This window comes from Macrosteles quadrilineatus, unplaced genomic scaffold (genome assembly GCF_028750875.1).
Source record: "Macrosteles quadrilineatus isolate MER2022 unplaced genomic scaffold, UCM_ALF_1.0 Scaffold_5__1_contigs__length_97177068, whole genome shotgun sequence".
NCBI lineage: Eukaryota > Metazoa > Arthropoda > Insecta > Hemiptera > Cicadellidae > Macrosteles > Macrosteles quadrilineatus.
The window spans coordinates 78878573-78898391 of NW_026542598.1; the positions used below are offsets into that span (position 1 = coordinate 78878573).

Here is a 19819-nt window from a genome sequence, read left to right on the forward strand (position 1 = left end):
TTGTATACCGCAAAGACAAGATTTACTAGGCCTATAGTTAATACGTTTAGGGGTACCATCTTAGACAAAATTTCTATACATCAGTTAGTTTTCAAATACTTGTATTTAAGACTTGCACAAATTGATCACTGTAATGTAAATAAGTGTCTAAATATATATAGTTCAAGCCTTATGACAAATTTCGTGCTTCAAATCAACATGGAAAACTTCCTTTATTAGGGGAAGTAAGGTTTATTTGTGTGCCTACAAACCAATTCGTGTAGTATTAGAAAATTTGATATTTACTAATTTGTTTTTACAGTTCAAAAAAGAATCCAACGGTTTATAAACACAAATTAAAAGGAAAATGGAAATTAGTTAGTTGGAAACGTCGGATAGATACATCGCACAATTTGTGATACCTTTACATTATCCTCAAAATGTTAATAGACAGAAATAATATAAAAAATAATAATTAAAATCATGTTTAGAAAAGGTATCACGTGTTCAAAAACCGTGTATATCTCAAAGTGAAATGAGACCATAGTACACTGATAGCAAGCAATATGTATCTTGTTCGGTTGGTTATCTAATCTGCAGCATGTAATATGGGCGTGTTGTGATACCGAGTTATTTAATCATAAATATATTGGTTTAAAAAACACGATTTAGCATCATTATGACCTAGATCAATTGCGAACCCAAATATTTGCCTTTTATTGTTAAGTAGGGGGGAAAATTGTGGAATATGAACTATATTGTGTACTGCAAGTAGAAAATTTTCCCTAGAATAAAGGAAAATGTAGTCTACATTAGCTCGATCAAACGTAACTGGACACCCCCCGCAGCAGCAAACCTGCAGACTAGCAAATTTCCATTTGCCTGATTTGATTTTGACTATAACTATTTAAATAACAGAAGGAATTGAGTACCTAGGTTTGCTGCTGCAGATAGGGCAATAGTGTGTTTTTTTAGTAAAATATTAATAGCTCAGTACAGAATAAATAGCTTTGCCGAGTTTAATCAAATCCATGAACAAGCAAACAACATACAACAGTTTACTTATTCTTTATACGAATAACATAGGAATTTAAATTTACAACCGTGACCAAAGTTCGTAAAACACTTCAATATACTACATTTTTTTTACAAAATAGACTGAAATTCAAAAATGTTATGTTTCAAGGGCCAAAAATGAAAAAAATAAACATAATTTTACTTTATAAAACCCACTTAAAACTTCGTCCATATGATCCGATCATGCTTGTACGCGAACTCATCCAAGTTTAATCCCCCCTACACCTTAAAGCATGTACTTTAAGCTGCTTTATTTAAGACAATTTTGTTAAATGGGAAATTTTAAGCTACTTAAAATTTTCCAAGTTGTCGGGTTCACTTTTGGCCTCTAAATACATCAAAATGAAAAAAGTAAATTGGTCCCGGGCCTAGGTCTTTACCGTGCCACCTAATAATAATACAGTAGCTACTTTCCTATACGAAAATTCGCTAAAAACAAATAAATGAAGCTTCGTGTTTTATTTAAGTATTTCACAACAGAGTTTAGACGGATTTTGAGAAATTACACAGTCTACCGCAGTATCCAAAGCACAGACAATATAATACTTTAATGTTTAAAATTTTATATTAATATTATTTATATTAATTTTTTAGGTTTATTCCATTGTCTGTGATCCAAAGGCTTCAATGTTGCAGTATCCAATTCCAATGCTATTGTCGGGACGACATAAGTTTGCAGTTGAAGGAGGAGCCTATTTACCATATGGTTTTGAACGAACCAATGAGAACGGCGCGGTGTTGCCAAATCTAATAATACCAGCTGATTTGAAAATATTGCTTTGTATATTTTAATTTGTGTTGTCATTTGCGATGTGGCAACGTCGCACTAGCCTTGTCTTGTGATTGGCTGCCACCAACTGCAAACTTACGTGGTCCCGACTTTAGGTATGTATTAAATCCCACTGCAGTCAACGTAACGTCTGAATGAACATTTAATCAGACTGATTGTAATTGTGTTTAACCATCCACTATGAATTAGTAAAGTAAACTTATTCTATTGTAACATCAGAAGCATGTTTTTCATGTGTATTGGTGACGTTTGAGTGCGCTAACGTCGACCCAAGGGTAAATTGTGCAATGCTGTGTTTTGCTCTTTAATTATAACCATTAGGTTAAGCAATAGTCAACAAATACACACGTTTAAAAATACACACATTTAAAATATTTTAAAAGTTACTAAAGAAAAAGGAAGAAGCAAACAATAAAATGTGTACATAAACTAGACAGAACCACAGAAAACGTGACAGCGCTGACCTTAAATTGTGTGCGAGTGCGCGTATATCCTGAATTGAATTGAGTTGACACGTCATAACAAACTGGCTGCCCTAAAAATAATCATTTAACAATATTTTTACGACAAATTCGTGTAAAATTAAGGTAATCGCATGCTAGCCTGGCTGAAACCGCTGCTCGCCGGTTTTGTCCGGACATTATCACTATCACTTCACATCCGAAGTGCACTTGACCATACTGTATAGTACTTGGCGACAAATACTGAAGATAGGCTACTTTTCACTCATCTAGTTGTAACTTGGAACAAAGAAAGGTTATACATACATCTATGATCCACACCATGTGACTGTCAGATGGGTAGGCCTTCATATCTTTTTAATTTTAAACTTTTGTAGATTGTGTGATGAAATTCTTCACATTTTTGTTAGGTACAGTGCATTGTTTATTAAACTTTGTGTATATTTTATTCGTATTAATTTGAATTGTAGACTTGTTTATTTTATAATTGTGTAAACTAAAATCAAGCTATACTGATTTGAACATCGTAAAATTAACTGATAAATCCTATTACGATTACACAAAATATTTGCGTAGAATTAAAACACACTTTATAAGACACTCATAAAAGTAACACAATATGTAGACTATAAAAAAGCAGTCTGATTATACTAAACAGTCCTCGAACATAAAACATTATATGTAAGCTACTTAGTATCGCGAAATACACTTTTAAACAATAATAATTATATAAGTGCGCAGAAATAAAAATAGACTATTTCCTTTAGGGGAATTTCGGGAATAATAACCAAATAAAATTACATAGCAAGCACTAAAATAAAATATATATCTATGTAACAATATAACCCGAGCATAAAAAATAACTGCGTAGAATTAATTGTACAAATATAAAGCTACGTGAAATTACAAAACTCCCTTAGACAATGTATCGTACGAGAATTTCACAATGGTGACCCGGGCATCAGCACTGGGCAGACGGCGCCGTAACTATCAGCATCAGCACAGACAAGGAATCAGCATCTGCTTATTGCTGACACCAGCAGCATCGAACAGTTGACACAGCTGGTCAAATTTGAATTTTAAAAAGTTAGTAGTTTTGTATTATTCTTGTACATGCTTTACCATGATAATTATCTACATTAAAATCATTGCAGATGCGTTATCGTTTGACCATTATTGTGAAATTTTAAAGTACTAAATTGGTACATTTTTTTAAATTTAAAATATTATAATATATTAAGATGGGGACTCTACTGGAATTTACAAACACAAAATACGAGTCAGTAGATAATGAAGTTCAAGATCAGGTGTTTCCTAAGCCTGGATATTTTATTTAAACAAATTATCAATAGCCCCAATTGTATAATGAGTTAGGTACGCTTTTCTTGTTTTAAGGACCTTTCTCCTCTACTGTACCTATGATTGGTGGTGTAAAAACAGTTTTGTAAACATGTATGACCATGTATGTAAGTTGACAATATTTTATCCAGAAGAAATTTTCAATCCCAGGACACAAATTAAAAAAAGATTTTAAAATATAAAACAAGCAAAAAATTAAATTTTTGCAGGTTGTTACAAACTGAAATGAAAACTTCTAAACTCTTATGTGATTCTAGCTGACAAAAAGTTAATGGCCCATGGGGGGATCGAACCCACGACCTTCGCGTTATTAGCACGACGCTCTAACCAACTGAGCTAATGGGCCAGGTTGAGAAGCGATGAGAAAAGGATAAAAATGAACAAAAGTAAAATAACAATGAATATATTTTGGAAGTGGAAAGTAACATAATTAATTTTGAGTTCACCCTGGTACATTACCCCATGTTCAGTTATACTTTGTATACTAAAATGATTTATTCAAGAGGTTGCGTGCTCTAAAAAGACAAAAAATATTTTTTTTATTTGTGAGGAATATAAAATAAACAGCACTTTAAAAACATAAATAACACCCAAAGGTGCAAACAAAGTTACTCAACAAAATAATATACTCACGATTCTCCAATATAACAATATCTCCACTTAAAGGAGAAAAGAATTTTATTTAATTAATTCTTCGAGGAAAAACTTTGAGTAACATGTTACAATTAAATATATTCTTGCTAATTTCCAACTAAATTAAAGTAATTAAAGGGCGATTGGAGTGAAGAAAATATCCACAAAAAAAACAAAATACTTGCTAAACCAGAAAACCATACGCATTTTTATTACTTTTATATAGCAAATGAAAATGGATATTTTACATATAGCATAAAACACGAAATTGATTGTTACTGAGCTGGAAATCCTCCACATTATTTTAACAGCAGTAGAACTCAAAATCAAAAACCCTGTAAAACAATTTCATTAAAAACGTACTTTTCAAACAGTTTAAACCATTTGTATAGCAGAAATCGCCAAAAGAAAGTAACAATTGGTAAAATAATCACGAAACATTAAAAAACCAAACGCGTAATCAAATTTTACCCCACTTATCGACAAGGGAAAGTAAAAATGTGTACTAAAAGGAAGGAAACAATGAAAATATTTCCTATTAATTCAATCCGACTTATTAATGGGACCCAATAATACCGAAAAAGCAGTCGGCGATTTGAACTTAAAAACCGAAGGTTCAAGAATCCAACGATAACTAGTCACATGGTCTGGCAAAAACTCACCAATACAAACACCCGAGTGTATTTACATAGTAAACTGGTGTTAGTGTGCGAGGTCAAATCAAGGCCGTCTTATCATTGACCTTCTGACCTTATCACGTCCAGCCCACCAAAGTGATAAGTCGCGCGATCTCAGTATCATCAACATTGGGACGACTTCCTTATGGTAATTACTCTATTGGGAAACCCCTGAGACTTTTGGGATTTTAGGGGAAAACGGAAAACGTTTCGTGGGTGAACATTGGACAGTTACAGGAAAAAGTGGTCATCACAGCTTGTGTGTATGTATCGATTTAGAAATATTACTGGCTCATGATTATGGCTGCTACTATGAAATATTTTCCCTATGAAAATGAAGTTGTTATAACAGTTAAAACCTTACCTAACTTACATAGGGCAGCACTTTTAATAGAGAAGGTCCATTTCTGCATAAGACATGTTACAAAAAAAGTTGTAAATATATAATTATATTGCAATAATAAAATATAAAGTAAATTTATTTTGTATACATTTTCAGTATATTCTATGTGGATTATTTTAGTCTAGTTTAGTTTTAGTTGTGACACCATTGTAGGCTACATGAAATTCGCTTGTAATTTTTTAAATATATTATTTATTTACTTACTAGTACGTTGAAATCGATCCTAAGAACAATTAATTTGCGTTAAACATTTTCAACACTACACAATATTTGCTTTATACAGGGTGTTTGGTACTCAGTGTGAAACTAATTTTTTGGTGTAAGTAGGCCTACAAAGTAAATGCAGTATGATGATGCATATAAAATGTCCCAAGTCTAAAAATTAGCTTCCCAAAGAATTATTTTATGTTTTTCAAAAATAACTATGTTTTTAAACTTAATACAGCTATTTCTCAATTACCTGTAAATGGATTTGAGTAGACAATGTCATTTTCGTGTTCTACATTAAATTTTGAATAAGAATAATACAAAATGACAGAGGATCAGTTGTAAAAACTCCATCGTAAATAGATTCAAAGATAAAAATTAAGATGTTTGGTAAAAATTCAAAAAACATTGGTCAATTGCATTTGTTCACACCCTGTATACAGGAAAGTGTCGGAATATGTTAAAAACTGCGCCATTTTATAAGCTTTCCAACCATATGCTACACTATTGAGGTTTAGATATTTTTTTGTTTATTTTAGTGGTTTGAATGCCAGAAAACAGGGAACTTTTTTACTGTTTTTACTGTTCAAGCTGAAACAAAAATACAACTTTTGCTAAATACATGCTGACTTTCTATGTTTTAAATGATAAAGACGCCATGCTTTGTAGTCTTCAAACCACGAAAGCGTACATAAGCAGACAGTAAGCTCAATGGTGTAGCATATGGTTGGAAAGCTTATAAAATGGCGCAGTTTTTAACATATTCCGACACTTTCTTGTATACAGGGTGTGAACAAATGCAATTGACCAATGTTTTTTGAATTTTTACCAAACATCTTAATTTTTATCTTTGAATCTATTTACGATGGAGTTTTTACAACTGATCCTCTGTCATTTTGTATTATTCTTATTCAAAATGTAATGTAGAACACGAAAATGACATTGTCTACTCAAATCCATTTACAGGTAATTGAGAAATAGCTGTATTAAGTTTAAAAACATAGTTATTTTTGAAAAACATAAAATAATTCTTTGGGAAGCTAATTTTTAGACTTGGGACATTTTATATGCATCATCATACTGCATTTACTTTGTACTTACACCAAAAATTTTTTTTCACACTGAGTACCAAACACCCTGTATATTTCTCGAAGGGTAAAGTGGGCTAGAAATCTTGATGGAGCCTTGGGTGAAATTGGGGTTGACTCATGGGGGCTATAATACTAACCCTTGTCAAAATCATCATCGTTGTGCTCTGTTTATCTTTGTTTCCTCACGACCTTCTTACAAAAATTACCAAAAAAACAGTTAATGTTGTGTAAGTACTTTAATTTACAATAACCAACGATTCAAAAGTACTCTCTATAAATTTGCCACTTATCCCAACATTTGCTAAAAATTCTATATATTATTTCACTCATCGGTATACATACGTGTAAGATAAGTAAGTCTTTCAATCTAAATTACATAAGTATTTTTTACAGTTTAAATTACACATAATCCATTATATATATATATATATATATTTATATATAATTATATGTATACTATGGAAGGTGTAGAAGTTGCATCACCAACAAGTCATCCCATTGAAATACCCAGCGTTACGCCCTTTGCCTACGCACAGTGACTGGCAAATTTCCCTCCGTTTCATCGTTTCGTCCAGCTGACGCTACAGTTTCAACGATGTTCATTTTGGTTATGAATCAAATTTTGGCGAATCCCATCCCACGGCGCCCTCAGAACCATGATGCAATCTTGGCGCAATAGTTCGGAAATAGCTCTAGTGAAAAGAACTGTTAGAAATGAAACAATGTATTCATTAATCTAAAACAATGCTGACACGTGGAAGACTAATTTTAGAGGTTAAAAATAATTATCTCCACTTTGGTGCCATGTGATTATGACACGGTTAATAAACTGTATCAGCAAACTGACACATACCTTCTTCTATAGCTTGAACAACCTTTATTATGGGGGGAGTAAAATAATATTTTATGGGAAAAATCACGTTGCAGTAACCTTTGAAACGATTTTTTTTTACAGAAATTGGAGTTGTACAGTTTTGTTTGGAGTTAAAAAAGGCTATAATATACTGTACTTAGATTCAATCGAAATCGTTCGGGCCTGTTGTTTAAAAAATCGGGGTTTTTTCGTTTTTTGCAGGTTTTTATCAGCTTTGAAAATAAAAATAAATTAAAAATGTTTGGATTTACCATTGATTTATACAAAACGTAATAAAAATTGGATCAGAGTTGTAGTCTGCAGCTCTGTACACATCCACACAGAGATACATTACTTTGAAAAACACTTTGGGGTTGAGCGGGACCAAAAACGAACGTATCTACCCAAAACTGAAACTCAATAAATTTGACGAAAACAATACACTATGTATGAGAGGAAAAAGCAAAATCACAACTAGTTTCTAATATTTAGTAGCTAACATATAGTTGTGTAGTTACATTTCTCTCATAAGAGGTTTCCGGTTCGATCCTAGAAAAGTCAGTAGGTTGTTGATGGTTGGTTACTATAACCTATTCTTCTTGATCGTTAAATTTTTTAATGGATCATGGATTTGGCTAAAGAAACCGCTTCAGTAAAAAAATTAAATAAAAAACTACACAGAGAAGCATTATGACATGGAATCACTCACATTATGTTAGTGGGATTTCATCTAGGCTTCCAAAACTGGAAGTAAACGTGATTCGTCACATAATATAATCAAAATAAAATCTTAATTTACAATGAGTAAATATCGCAATTAAATTATTGATTTTAGGAATTTGTGTTTTTAATTTACTTCGGCAAAAACACAGACCTTCTCATTTACATATCAACGTATCCAAATGACTAAGACCATTCATTCCAGAATGAATGACGTGGTATAAACTTGTTCAAGGTCTACCGAATGTTCTAGCAAAGTAGACGTCATATAGAAAGTATACCAAGAACCGCCAAAGGGAAGGTCTACAGATTTCTATTCGCACCGTTACTTTAATGATAATAACACAACTTTGAAATCCATTTAAAGCTCGGATCATTTTCAAATTTGATTAAAAATAACCTCGCAAGCATTCCTTCAACTGTGCAACTTAATTCTTTAAAACGAATTTTGATGGATAAATAATAATGTATCTATTTGTTAGAATTGGTTAACACCTTTTTCTCAGTGTAATATTATTTATTGAAAGGTTTATATAGTGGTACTAGAAGAAAACTTTAATTAACCATAGGTTCAGTACGATAAAATTCGTTTTCAAACTAGAAATTGGGGTTCCACGGTCATAGTACAGTATACTGTAATCATCGACATGCTGCCTAAATCTTTACCCCACTAATTTTGGAATGGTGTTCGACTACTTGAAAATCACTTCATATAAATATTACTCAAGCTACAATAATTGAAACACACAAATTCAGAAGGCAAAACTTTCAGTAAAACTTCGTTTCCCCCGGAGCATTCATACTGAACAAACAAGGACGATAGCTGAAAATAGCATGAATTGATAGACAAAATAGAAACAAAAGAGACACAACTATTCTGTACAACCTTTTAGCATCACTAGTTAGCGTCTTCGTATAATGTGTATTTGTTCAATTTCAATTTCGGTCCGATCGAAATCGATCACCACTTTTATATGTATTTACCGTCTTGTGAGTAGACAGAATAAGTGTAAATATATTATTAAAAGTGTTATTTGACGCATTTTGTGCTTTCAGGTAATTTAATAACACACGCTGATAAAGAAGTTATTTGTTCATTCTGTGTAAAAACTACCTATCGGATTCTACTACTTAATGCATGTTTATACCTTCTTGGATCAGACGATAGCAATCATGTTGCCAAGACATGTGAAATCTGCAATGAACAACCATAGTAAAAATATGAAAATTGAATTTGTTGTTTAAGCTTTTAACAAACCACACTTTTTCCAGAGCATAGCCTAGCTTGAATATTTTTAGCATACAACCGAGAAATTAATTTAAACAATTTAGAGGTAATCGTTTGAGCAGTTTTTTAAATCATTGTGCACCTATTCCTTACTCGTATTAAGAGTAGGATTGAATCAAATAATAAAATAATATAAACTTCTACAAGGACTCCAATACTGTACACTGTATACAGGAAAGAGACGTCAATCCATAACCCATAAGTTACCAATCGATGTATACAGCCTAGATATACACCCATGTACAGTACATCGATGGAGTTAACACACCAAGCCAACCATATCTTCTTCCCTATGAAATTCGTCAAACGACCATCATGATCATCCGAATGTACTGTAGGTGAATTGCAGGTAGACTTGTTATGCTTATAGAAGCGGAACCGTCTGCATGGGTCATCGTGGCCTTGAGTCTCCTGACACTCTAGCACTTTCCAAGGTGACCTTAGCTAAGTCATGCGACTTGCAAATCACACTCCGTCGATTAAATACGTCATGGTTGTACCAGTCAAAATACTACTAACGTCTACTAAGGCTTTGCCTCATACAGTATACAGTGTACACCCAGGAGTAGCAGGGATCTTATTAGATTAAACAAGAGTTTTACAGAAACTAATTGTATACAAACAGGTGTTCAAAGGAGGTGTTCACTCACATCTACTTATCCGCCAGAATGAAGTTAAGACAACAAAAACATTGTCAGTATATTTTCAAGAAGAGATCGACCACAATTTGCAATAAGCAAATGCCCTAGCCTAATCTATAGATTGTTGCTAGAGCCAAAAGAGAGCTTTTTCAAGATGGACGCTAATTTGCCCTATGCAAATGAAGTCAATGTAGCTTAAACATAACTAACCCAAACCTAACCTAACATAACTTATCCTGGCCTCCTAGACTAACCTAAATAGTATAGGACACGTTATTAAAGGTCTCTTCTCAAGCAGGCACCATGTTTATTTCGTAGCATAGTTTAACTGTGTGCAGTTTACTTCGAGCAGTTTTCTTCTCAAACTCTCATTAGATCCAGTGGCAAAACAAACAGTGACGTTTTCCTCATTGCTTCCTGGAAGAGCAGGAGGGTGTCCAGACCTCATTGTGTTTTGTTAGACCAAGTTAAGGTTTTTTCCACTCCTCCCCTCACCTAAGGGCTACGCCCTAGTGGTGACGTGACCAACAGCTGATCCACTATGGAAGATTCCCCTCCAGTGTTTGGGTTAGTTTTTTGCCCCTGCACCTGGTTCCAAAACACTAGCAGATGAAGGTGTTAGAATACCTGTGCTAAGGTTATGGGATACCCAACACAATATAGCAAGATTCACAAGCCTATTTCATGCTACTGAAACAACATTTAGAAAAATCTGTTTGTGTTCTACCAATGTGGATATCACAAAACCTACGAAAAGCAGTATCCACTACAGACTAATTTGGATCAAAGTTGTCCAGATTATTAAAAGCCCGGATTAAATTGAATAAACTTAAGCTGTGTCGTTATTGAACTAAGAAACACGCAAGTAATACACTTGATAAGATCTAAGAAGGACAAAACAACAAGTAAACTGAAGTAAACACAAAACAAAACTACGCAGTTTACAATGGCGCATTTTATATTACCTTATGAAATGTCAACAGAGCTGCGTAGTTTTCAATGGCACATTGTTAACTTGGCAGTATAAAATGTCAACAAGACTACGTAGTTTTCAATGGCGCATTCTTAGCTGTGTGAAATGCAAATTGGCTGTCCGGATTAAGCTTAAGCATGCTCCGGATTCCACTTCATGTAATCCGGGTTGCCTGAACATCCGAGTGTTAACTGAACATTTTACAATTTCTCCCCATCAACCAGTCACGAACCGACTATAAATGCTACAAAAACATTAAAATATACAACATATATGTGAATGATGCCAATTTCTCCCTTTCAAATAAAATAAATGCAATTTTCGTCGTAAAAAACTAAAATGTACCATAAAATTATAAAATACATTAAATACATCATCCTTTGCTGAGATAAAAAAATGTATGTATCCAAAACTAAACTGAAACGATCGAATATAAATATATCCGGTGCAAAAATAGTCTGCGAATGTAAACAAAGATTCGGGCACGGGAGCTGAATGGGCCCCGCTATTGATTTTGAGATGAAGGTCGGGGCGGGGGGATGTAGTAAAAGTTCTGCGTACTTGCCCCACCCCCATCAACGGTCATACAGCCCTCGTGCTAAGCTCTTTGTTGTCGGTGTGTTCGTGAGCAGAAACTGCGCAAATATCCAAGATGAGTCAACAACACTATCTGAAGACTTGTTAACAACCGTAACAAGAAAACTGCGAAACGTGGTTGTTAAAGTTAAGGCGTTAAAAACGTTATCAGTTGTTGGTGTAGATAATTTTACATGACATTGAAACGAAATTGTATATCGTGGCTTTTGTTTGGGTTGTTATTTATTTGAAGTGTTAGTCATTTCAATAATGATGCTCTCAAATGCGAATTATCAAAACAATGCGTCTAAAAAGGTAGTCAAAATCTGTCATCGTGTGATATACCATATACTTTATTTTCAAAAAAACTGAGAAAAAAATCCTAACTACTGTAATTAATATTTCAATAAGCGATTTTACAGTTCAACGACATTTATGACATACTTAAATACACTACAATAATCCTTGCATTTGTACATAAATGCAAGTGACGTATCTTTGTTTGGAGTACACAATAATCATATTTCTGAAACGTTATTGGTAGGCATTTTCTGATATTTCACGGACTTTACAAATTGTTTATAACTCAAACATGTTAGTAACAAAAAGAAAAACCATACAAAATCGGAGGCCTGTGTTCAGTTCTGAAACACATCGCTCATCTGGAACAAAACGCAGTAAGCTTTTTTAACCGCCCAATGCTGAGTTGAACTACAGCAAGGCCTACGCCGCATCAAGGGGGGACTTGGGGGGAGCCACCAAACAACATAGGGGGGATTGTTTTGGCGCCTGCCCCCCCCCCCCCCGGACACACCACTGGAGTGTGAAGGTGACCTTCACGGTCGCTCCGCTCGGCCCCCATGTGTCGACAACATCTAACACGCAGGAACGAAAAGAACGCACAAAAACATAAGTGCGGGGAAGTTCAGCTTAAAAAATAAGGTCAGACAGGTTTAAGTTTCCAGACCGGACAGGTACGACCTTGATGATAAGTAATTTCCTTAAACAAGACAAAGACTTTATATCATATCATGTGTTATAAATACTCTAAATAAGTTTCAAAATACAGTAATGACTAATGACCTTTTAATATTCTTAAATAAACTCACAAAAATGTTTAAAATCCTTACTTCAGTTGATTTGATTCAGTTGATCCTTACTTCCAAGTTGATTTTGTAACCAGAGATAATACATTAAAGAGAAGTGCTAAAAATGGATCTAGTGTAAAGTAGAATCCATGAGATAATGCTTAGTTTATTCACCAATCTGTCTATTCACAACACAGCAAGTCCAATAGAACCAATAGAACATAATCACTTGGATACTATAGAGATCACAAGAACAAAACAACCTGCGCAGAAACGAAAAGATCACGCTCGAAATTGCCCAGGGTTCTCTCAGTTCTGGTATGTCTATAGGAAACATCAAAGGTCACCATCACTTAAATACTGCATTTCAAAGGTGGAAGTTAAATTGTGGCATGAAATCCACCCTTGTGCTATGAAATGTATCCTGAAATGAGTTTAGAAATAATTGCTTTCGCCCACGTCGAGTCTCCCCTTCGTTTAATATTTATAACCCCTCACTTACTCAACCTCATCCCCCTTGCCCTAGGTCTACTGGGGTTCTTTATTGATCCAGAGGCTTCCTTGGAATATTCCATGGAAAATTCTACACGTTCTAACTATGTTAGGGTGCATCCCTTTCCAAAAATGATCCCTCTCAATAGCATTTCCCTTGCCCTAGGTCTGATGGGATTATTGATCCAGAGGGGAGAGCTTTTGTGGAATATTCCTCTGAAAAATTCTACGAATTCGACATGAGAGTGGGATTACGTAAGGAATTAATTGATTTCACCCACTACAAAAAGGGTCTCCCCTTCTAACTTTTCGAATATTACTCCCTCACTCGATATTATCTTTCTTGTACTAAAACTAAGCGCAAATTGTACACTGCAACGGGACCTTTTGGCAAAAATATATAATTTCTTTGCTCGCAAGAAATTCGAGTGTCTCATTGTCTCTATAATCACTCAACATCATACACCCTGTCAGTATACAGAATTTCATGGAATTGTACTGCACTGAACTAAGAACATTTTCATTTACTATAGACGAATCTGCCTTTGATGGACTAGAATCACGAAGCAAAGACATTAGTAATCAAGTGTCAGAAATCAAGTCTTTTGCAGCAAGGTTTGTCAACCGTGATTTATTAGCAATGCAAGCCTTGACGAAAATTATGCAAATATTAGCAATACGTGTGGTGAGATAAGGTCGGCAGATTTGCAACATTCCAACGAGATCTTGAGTTGTCATCTCGCAAATATTGAAGGTGAAAACCGTTCAGCGCACGATTTAAGATCAGGATGACCATGAACACTTGGCAAAACTGAATATTCACACCAAGAAAGAATGTTCTTCACTATTCTTTAACTGCAAAGGTCAATAAATAAACTGTCCATTTTAGAAATAAACAGATCGGTTTCCTTTCGCAATGGTTGCAAACACGGCATGAACGGCTTCCTTGGATCAGATATGCGAAATAGATACTGTATGCTGATATCTAGAAGCCATGCACACACGTATCGTCTGTATGTTTGCAAGCTAGGTTCTAGTCTGTACACACCAATATCAGCACTGCCTTGATATCACACGTGACTGACTGATAACAGTTCTCGTTTACCGCACCCACTGTATAACATCATGGACTTTTTGATACTGGAGATATTTGGATACCTTATACGGACCTGCTGTAGCCAATTTTGCATCCAAATACTTAGTCTTTATTATTAACTTCATTTGAACGAAACACTTAGATTAGATACTTTCTAGATAAGTATTCGGTCTATGATAATTGGTGTGACATAAAATATTGTAAAGTGAGTTATTCTATTGGGTCTTTCAAGAAGAGATCTACTGTAGAAAGGTTACATTAGGCTAAGTTTGGATAGGTTTCAGAGGACAAAACACAACTTCTTGAAGTGACTACTATTCTCCATACATACAATACAGATTCAGGCACTAAATGGTCGTACAAAAGAATTGTCCAAAAACTAAATACAAGCTCGTGAAACTATGGAACCACTCGTTTAAAAACCAGAAGCACAACATCTCGTGCCCTTGACCTTGAGGCTCCCCCAATGTCACGACCAAACGAGCGATGCGGGTCGCAGTCCCAGTCCCAGTCCCCACATACTATTCAACTACTCAACTCAAAACTCTTCTCTTTTACTCTACTATAGGCCTTTTCACACCGGCGTACTGGACGTACTGTACGTTTGGTACGTTTTTTATTCAAGAAATCGCTGCCCATGTTATCATATTAGCTCGTTCACACTGCGCGTACAGAACGTACTGTACGTACAGTACGTACGCGATGGTTTTGTGTGAATCGCTCTCCGAGCGATTTTTCTAAAACGTACGTGGCGTACATGGGCTCGCGCATGCGCAGTGAACACTTCAAAACCACGTGCTCAGCCAGTGTTACTTGTCTGACTGCAAACGAACAAGTGTACGTTTTTGGAAGTGTCTGTGCGGTGTGAAAGGACCGCGTACAGTACGTACTGTACGTACAGTACGCCCTGTACGCCGGTGTGAAAAGGTCTTATAGTCAGTATGATGGAACCTGTCCCCCTGACCATCCGTCTACCTAGAGACTGGCCAAAAGGGACTAGTCGCTAGGAAGGGGGAGAATCAAAAGACAGGTTCCATACAGTCTATAGTATAACTTGTGGCGGATAAAAAAGTAAGAACTTTCTTTTTACCGTTAAAAAACGTGATTACGGGATTGCAGAGGTGAAACCCCCTGTGGCAATGCCACTACTAACTGAATATGCAACACATACTGAGTAACCAAACCGAATTCACAGCTTACATAACCTTAGCATGAACCGAATGTTTTGCACCCACTTGATATTCGCACATACAATGTTGGGAGATCGGCAGATAGACAGATGATGCTGTATCCATCACTGACGGGTGTCAAGATGAAGCATGACCAGTGGCCAGTGTCCAAGGCAAGGCTACATCGGTCAAGTGTCGGCTCATCTGCAAGTTGACCCTTGGGACGTTCACCCGGTAGAAAAGCTTCTGGTATACGTCTAGTGAAGCTTCGAGAAATACCAACAGACCGTACTCTGAACAGCGGATTACAAATCTTGGCAATACAAGGTTTTCTTACAACCCATCGCCTTCTGGTGTATAGGAAACAACTTTGGAGCATAATATTTGAAGTAATTTGTTACATCACATCCCTACGGCAAACAGGAAACACAATAGAAAAGAACCTTTTCAAGGTCTTCTGAAATACGGAGAGGGACCTACACTTCGTCGTCTGAAATGCAATATATATAACGACCTAATAGGTAATATTTGCAGTGATCTGTCAGTTGTAGAGAACCCAATCTCTGAAGACCAGCCTACTGTACCAAAAGATTCTACTTTTGGTAACAATTTATTGGTACCTTCTGAAACACAAAGAATGTAGGAATCATATCCTGTAATTTAGATCTCTCCCTCTTTGAAACAAAATATTTGCCAAGATATAGACAATTATCTTCCCGCAGGAGTCTTCTGGAATGGAATGGCATACATAAGGTCGTACTGGGAACACACATTCTGTGATGTACAGAAGAACCAAGTAGTCATTGGTCTATTTAGATAACCAAAGGCAATCTCCTGGTAATCCAACGTGTCATTTAAAATCCAATGAAGTATAATGTCCATACGTATGTAGATGTAGATATGAAGATGAACTCAAAAAAGGTCTTTCAAAATATTCAAGCGGTCATAGGATTAGTTTTTCAACACGGTTCATGAATAATTGACCCGAACCCGTTCTTCAACTCTATCTCATTTGAAGCCACCTCACGTGATAAACTTTCGTGTTTTTCTGAAGACCTCAGGATGCTAAAAACTCCACATTGCGATACAGTGAAGAGGGTCACAGATAGCGGAATATTTTTGTTTAGGTTACTGCGCAGTAATTTGTTTGGGTTAATGATTCATCCAAGGTGACTATATAAGGATAGGTAAAAGTAGCAAAATACTACATTGAAGTTGGAATGAAGAAATAAGAAACCAACCATCTTGTCAACGTCCACTTGAGCCATCTGATGTTTTATTTTGCGTGGATCCCTCCCACCCATTCCCGTCAACCTCTAACCACAGAAAACATATGTTTTCTGTGCTCTAAAAACAGACAAGTGTACACCTCATGAGTTTCACGCCATACTTGACCGATACAGCAGTGAAGAGGGTCATAGATAAAAGAACATTTTGGTTAAGGTTACTGCGTACTTAGATTAAATTCTTTTGGTAGATGATTTAAACAATAGTTATTAGATTTGATTATACTTCAACATGTTTCCCTTCATCTCCTTGACAAAGAAATCCCATTTTCTAGTAGGTCTAAAACAAGTTTTCAGTGGATATACACAACGTGTCTCGCAGTTGCAAAATGCCTGATATGAGTTGAAACTATCAACCCGCCAATCCATCAACTTTTTTGTCTAGGTAGGTGGTCTAGTGTTTAGTGCTCGCCTTCATATCTGAAGGTTGCTAATTCGATTCCAGCGAAATTTTTAAAAAGGGTCGACGAGATAGTAACAAGAACATTGGCTTGTCTCCTTACAAAAAATAGTGAAAAAAAACTTCCACCTGAGTAATCTCCCTATAGTTTATAGCATGACAATAATTCGTGACACATAACTGAATTAATAGACTGAGTCACACTACCGTATGATCAGCTGTTAGCTGTCACTGTGTCTGCTAGCTGTCATTACTAATGACTAGACAATAGCCTTGTAATCATCACCTGACGAACCACAGGTCTGTAGAAACGTGACATTCATTACTCTCTGATTTGTGTTTGTTTTCACACACGTTCCACCCTTTTTTCGAGCTGTGTCACGAATGGTTGTCTCCATCAAGTCTCTGTACTATCGTGCTTTGCTAGATCCATTTTTCGTTACGAATTCTACTTTAAATAAATAAATCAAGAATCACTACCGGTATAAAACCCATTGTTTGATAGAACAATAAAATTTTAAAGACAGCGATACACTACACACACTTGTACCGAATATGGATGCTGGATAAGTGTAAAATGGAGTTAGATGTGTAGCTTTGTTTCTGACTAAGAGAATCTGTTCCTCAGTTAGGAATGTTTATGAAAAGCTTAATCACGGAAAACTTAGTGCATGTTCAAACTATCAGAGAGTTAGCGGTACTTACAAGAAACATAATAATAAGTTCCATTGCTGATTGATGGTAATTTATTTTACGAGACTTTGGGCGCCTAAGATCTGAGTTCTACCACTAGAGCAGCTCGCTCTCCGATTATAATACATAACTAAACATACATTTCAATATAATTTTTTTAACTTACGTGTCGCATGAATAAGAGTGCGGTACCTGAAAAACAACAAATTGTTTTATTACAAAGCACAATTCTGAACACAGTCTACTGGCAAATAAACAAAATATATTTCGAAGGGTATCAGATAGCATGCCTAAGAATGTAACAAACGCAGTTTGTAACTTGATTCCAAACCATAAATTTACTTAAGGGTTGAGGAAGGCGATAAAAGTTGCGTCATGTTTTTACGAGCACTAAATTGTAAACAGACGTCCTACCTATCGGTTGACATTTGGTAGCTGTATAAGTTTTCATCGGGGCGATACTCAACGACAGACTGGGTGTATATACGGAATCGTACCTGCTTATACCCTTCCAGTTAGTTTCAAAACGTCAGATTGCACAGCCTTTTCCATTGAAGAGTTATGAATATTGCGCTTTTGATACAAAAAATGCCAAAGTATACGATATTTTGTAGTTTGGCTTAGTTGTTTGGCTCTAAAACGTATTCCTATGAATTGATAGCGTATTGGTTGTTATAACCCATCGATGAATGGCCGTCACTTTATACAAAAAAAATCAAATTTTAAATGTGTATCAATTATTAATTATTTGAGATGGGGACGCCACCTATGTGCGTATTCTAATCCAAATATGAGAGAAGGATGAGTGTAGAGTGTTGTGAGACGATCTGTGTATCTCTGTTACTGACCAAGATCAGCTGGTTCATCAGTCAGGATTATTCATTGAGAGCCCAATCATCAGGACCAGCTGGGTCCAGTTTCGAACCATTAAAAAGTTACTGACCTCTCAGGATCGAACCGGTGACCTTTTAATTGTCAGGCGAGCACTTTAACTACTCATCTTGTACTCTCACGTTATAATTAATGTAATCTGAGATGTCATGTTGAATGTTTATTGCATGTATACGCGATGGGAAGATTAAAGATTGAGCAAGAATATTTTTCATTCAGGAGAGATCAGCCACATAGCAGAGAGGAAATACGGTAGTCCTGAAACTGTGAACAAACACAGCATCAAATTATCGTTTTATGGTGTCGTAAATTCCACTGTCATAATCATAAATCCGTCTTTACTTCTTGTTTACATGACTTATGACTATTTATACAGACTGCAAGGATCCCAAAATATTTTCACTTGAGGACTCCGAGTTGTTAGTGCCACCACTAACTAGGCATCTCTAAATACATGCCTAATTATTCCCTAAGTCGGTCAACGTAGGTTGCGCCGTGTGTCACCGGCCGGCGCCAGTCTCGTGTACTACGCAGTTTTTACGCACCAGGCCGGCTGCGCAGTAGGTGCGGTGGGCGTGGCGCACACGGCGGCTGCGTAGTACACACCGGTTCCGGCGGATGTCGCGGTGTGGTCGCCGTAGTTGTGAATCACCCAAAGTCGCACCACGTTGACACATGGTGTTTGAACCAAGGACACGGATAAAGTTAAGCAAACACTCGCATACCAAAATCAGGATGGATATCGTTGTCACGTAATAATTTTTGCCAATCCAAGATTAAAATTCGTAATTCCGAGATGGGTTTATTTCATGTTAGAAATAGGCAGCACAGTGAAGCATTAGAATAAAATCTAAGTCAGAATACTGCACGTAGACATTTTTACCACTGGTGTCAGATTATTTGTTTATAAGAGCAAAGGATATATACGGATGGATTCAATAACAGCTAAGAAATAGAGCAGTTTGAACACTTTATT

At 35.8% G+C, this 19819-nt stretch overlaps 1 protein-coding gene and 1 non-coding gene across 4 annotated transcripts in view; both read right to left on the bottom strand.

Moving 5' to 3' along the window:
* LOC128994670 (MAP kinase-interacting serine/threonine-protein kinase 1-like) overlaps positions 1–19819 on the bottom strand; it is a 123320-nt gene that overhangs the window by 33352 nt on the left and 70149 nt on the right. The gene's annotated exons all lie outside the window — the stretch shown is intronic.
* Positions 3939–4012, bottom strand: Trnai-aau (transfer RNA isoleucine (anticodon AAU)). The gene has a single exon. It is a non-coding gene; the product is annotated as a tRNA-Ile (tRNA).